The 4,470-nt window shown below is 51.5% G+C and overlaps 1 pseudogene; it reads left to right on the top strand.

The window, feature by feature from the left end:
• LOC102379250 overlaps positions 1 to 4,296 on the top strand; it is a 9,577-nt pseudogene extending 5,281 nt beyond the window's left edge.
• Positions 4,297 to 4,470: the final 174 nt, after the last annotated feature.

The following is a 4,470-nucleotide window of genomic DNA, read 5'->3' as shown; positions in this document are numbered from 1 at the left end:
TTCACTCCCTCGTCCAAGTCACTGATGAAGACATTAAAGAGTATCAGTCCAAGGACTGAGCCATGCAGGACCCCACTGCCCACACCCTTCCAGGTCGAAACCGACCCATCTACCATGACTCTCTGACCAGCGCCCGATTGAGGGGAAGTATCACCTCCTTGGATCTATTCCTATTTCTCACTGAGGACAATGATCCCACCAGTTACATACTTACCTAATAATACTTTCATCTAGTCTGTATGTCCTTAACTTCTTATAAAGAATGCTGTGGGAGACTTGCTAAAGGAAGGTATACCATGTTCACTGCACTCTCCTCATCCACAGAGCCTGTCACTCTATCATAGACAGAAAGCAGATTGATCAGGCATGCACAGAAAATAGGTGAGGCTCTATTCCCCCAGGCACCACCTGGGATAACAAGGAATAACAGCCACAAATTAACTGAGAGCAGGTTCAGACTTGATGTCAGGAGGCATTACTTTATGCTTAGGGCCGCCAGGCTCTGAATGGGCTCCCAAGGGCAGTGGTGCTCTCCCCTACCTTGGGGGTCTTCAAGAGCAGGTTGGATAGATATCTGGCTGGGGTATTATGATCCCAGCACTTGCTCCTGGTCAAGGCAGAGGGGCAGACTTGATGATCTGTTCAGGTCCCTTCTGAACCTAGAAACAATGAAACTACTGTGAAACTATGAGTTCCTCTTGCTGATCCCATGCTGACTATTCCTGATCACATTGCTCTCCTCTAGATGTTTCACAACAGATTCCTAGAGCACCTGCTCCATGACCTTTCCAGGTATAGAGGTCAGGCTGATGGTCTGTAGTTCCCTAGACCCTCCTTCTTCCCCTGCCTACAGTGTGCACTATATTTGACCATTTCCAGTTATCCAGTGTTCACCTGACCTCCGCCAATGGCTCCAAAATTACCTCAGCCAATTCCTTCAGTACCCTCGGGTGTTTCCCATCTGGCAACAGTAGCACTGTTAGTGCCATGGGATATCAGCACTGTTACACGTACAAACACATACGCATGATTCACAGGAGAAACCCAGAGATTTCAAAAGGGAATCGATAGTGTTAGCATCTTTCTGACCAGTTCTGGCCTTTCTGAGATCTTTGTAACAGAACTGCTAGATTATTTTCTCCTAGTCAAAAAGTCAGTGAAAGCTTGAGTCTAAGGAGAGGGTCCTTGAATCTAAAAAGGTTGAGACTATTACCTGTAACAGGCAGTTCCAGAAGGAGCCCTGGAGAAGTGACTGGATGATGCCCAGCCTGTAGCCTGATGGCTAGAGCACCGTACTGCACACATAGAAAGGTGAGCTCAGAGTCTCTCTGGATGAATAGTGCTTAGAACTGCAGCTTTCACTAAGCCCTCAATGCCAGGTGCACACCAGGTGATTCCACCAAAGTCAGGCATCCCCAATCGACACTGTCTGAAGGATTACTGGAGAAGATCCCTTGATCAGGATCCGATCCTCCTCACACCGGGAGTCCAGAGTCCACGCTTAAAACAGCAGTTTCCATCCTGTTCCCTCCTTCCTGTTGGTCACCTGACACACATGCTTTTTATACCTAGTCTGATGCTAAACTGCTGGGCTTAGGGCCATTCACAATCTTGTTTTATAGCTATTACCCTATGAGATTAAAAGGTGTTAAAATCATTATAAAAGGTTACTACCCAGGCTTGGGTTTATACAATAAGCAAATTGCAACGCAGCATATTCAGGATTGAAATTAACATTACTCCACCTAAATCCAACCTTTTTAGAACTCTCTGACTATGCTTTTTTGAGATGTGGTTTCCTGGAATGTGCTGGGTGGGCCAGGCAGTTGAATCCAGTTTTTATCATCATCAAAATTAATTTCTGAGCATGAAAGAAGTATTAGGTTAGCTAATTTCACAGCTGTAGCTTTGTCTTTGAGGCCTAGTCAGTTCCACAAACAGTTACAAGTTACATTTGTGGGCTACAAAAATACAAGCTTTATATTAGACAAAAGTTCCAATTGCCTCTAAGAAGCACATATTTATTTCTTATTAATTTCTTTGGTTATGGCTGTCACAGCTGACCACTCAGTTATTGAATTAAAGTGTGGGAGGTCTCCCCTCCTCTTCTTTGTTGTCAGACCAGAGCTGATGTGCCTGACCCGAAGGGAGAGAGGGAGAAAGGCTGGAGCCCAGAAGCTGCAGTCCGATGTGGTGGACCTAGGCAGAAAGGGCTCCAGCCAGAGGAAAGGGGCCAAGGCTAAAGCCCTGACAAGGGCTTGGAGGTGGGAGAAGGCCTTAAATGAAAACAGGTAACAAAACACCTACAAGGCATGGGCATGGCTGTAGGGCAGGTCGGAGCCCACAAACACACCTCTGACAGCACCTGGTGTCAGGGGACACCGAGAGAGCGAGATAGACCAGACAAGGGTTTCCACCCCAGGACTTGGGCATCCTCCCAATCTTTTCCTTTTCAAACAATATGAAAGGCATGCCATGTGAGGGACAGGGCAGGCGATGGCAGTCACCCAAGGGTGCTACCTCAACGCTCAACCCTGCCCTGCCACAAGGAGGTGTGATTGGGGCACCAGCCCTGGGTGCTGACCATGGTGGGGGCAGCTCAAAGATAGCAGCAGCTGTGGTACTGGACTAGCCACAACCACAGTGCCATGCAGCACAGCAAATTGCCATGTCCCATACACTGCTGCCACCCAGGGCGCTGAGGTGTGCTTGTATGGAGCGGTGTACAGAGGGGCAGAGTCACACCAGAGCAGCTACAGGAGGGTCTGGTGTGCCAGGTTGAGCACGGATCTGGTTCCTGTCCTCTAGGAGGAGGTGAAGGGCTGAGGTTGCCCTGCTGGGACTGAGAAGGTAGGTGCAGGAGTCGTGGTGCTACAAGCTGGTTATATATCCCCAATGCTCCCACCCTGTCCAGACCACACCAGACCTTTGCCTTAAAGCAGAGATCAGCAACCCGCAGCACGCATGCCAGAGCATGACACGCACGGCCTTTTCCTTGGCATGCCACAGCTGACCCAGACGCTCATCAGCTTCTGCCAGCAACTGTCCAGAGTCCTAGCTGGAAGCACCCGGGAGGCTGCAAACAGCTGCATGGGGCTCCACAGCCCCAGCATCCGTTCCATGGCTGCAGCAGCTGTGCGTGCACCCCTGGGTGCATAGCTGGGAAGGGGCCTGGGGCAGCGCAACCCTGGCTTCTCCCCACCCTCCACTCGTGCAGATGCATGTGTGCAGCTGCCCCCACCATGGAGGTGATGCCGGGGCTACAGAGCCTGGCACAGCTGTTACTGGCTTCCAGCCACCTGCTACATCTGCTCAGAGCCTAGGCCGGCTGTGGAAGGCTGTGGGGCAGCTGCAAACAGGTGTGCTGGGCTCTGGAGGCCTAGCACCAGCTCCCCGGTGGCAGCAGGGACACGCGTGAGTGCTGGGCTCTGGAGGCCTAGCACCAGCTCCTCGGTGGCAGCAGGGACACGCGTGGATGACAGCACACAGTGAGGAAGGGGCTGGAGCAATGCAACCCTGGCCCCTCTCCCGCAGTCCACCTGGAGGCGCGCACACAGTCACCGCCAGCAATGAGGATCGGGCCCCTTGCAGCTCCCCCATCTCTAGCACGCCAAGTCAGGGTGTGGGTGGAGGTTGGGGTGATTGTGGCACTCCAGCCAAAACCATTGCTGACCCCTGCCCTAGAGCATGTGTCATGGTGCAGTGTTGCTCAGATAGACACGGGTGTCACAGACTATGTGTAGAGATGGTATACAGTCACACAGAGAGGCAGCTCTCATTCTTTTTCCTGAAGGTCTGAGCTCTTGAGAAAGGGATTTTTCAAGCCCTCCAGGACCTGACAGCCAAGTTCCCATTAGAAATTCACAGGAATTGAATTTTTCAACTCCCAGAGGTGGCTCCAAAAAATCCACCCCACCAAGCTGGAGATAATGCTGGTTCTATCTTATCTTCTCCAGCTACGGGCTCTGCCCCGCACATCTCTGCTGATGGCTACCAGGATGAAGGGATACGGGTTGGGTGTCGATCGGCTGGATGGCACCCAGAGCCCAAGGCTGAGTGGAGAGATCACGATGGCCAGCCGTTACCACCAACCTCTGAGAAAATCTCCATGGATGCTGATGGACTGTTTCACACCCAGATTTCTACTGTTATCATGGAAGTGTCTAACCAAAACGTGACCTGTTCTGTCAGGAATCTGGTCCTCAAACGGGAAAAAGCAGCACTGCCACCTCTTCCCCACCTCCACAATTTTGGACCTACGGGAAATCCAATGGGCCAAATGAAATGGGTTTGCAGGTCAGATCTGGCCCACAAACCGGAGGCTGAGCACCACTGTCATAAATCAGATGTCTTAGCAGGGCTTCTGATTTCAATGAGAAGACGTCGGCACGAGCAACTGCATCAACCCTGTAGGGTGTAGACAGCCGTCCTGTGGGTAGGGCCTGGCCTTTCTCCGCCTTCAGTCTGCTT

This window comes from Alligator sinensis, unplaced genomic scaffold (assembly GCF_000455745.1).
Source record: "Alligator sinensis unplaced genomic scaffold, ASM45574v1 scaffold831_1, whole genome shotgun sequence".
Lineage (NCBI taxonomy): Eukaryota > Metazoa > Chordata > Crocodylia > Alligatoridae > Alligator > Alligator sinensis.
This window is presented reverse-complemented; position numbering and strand designations above follow the sequence as displayed.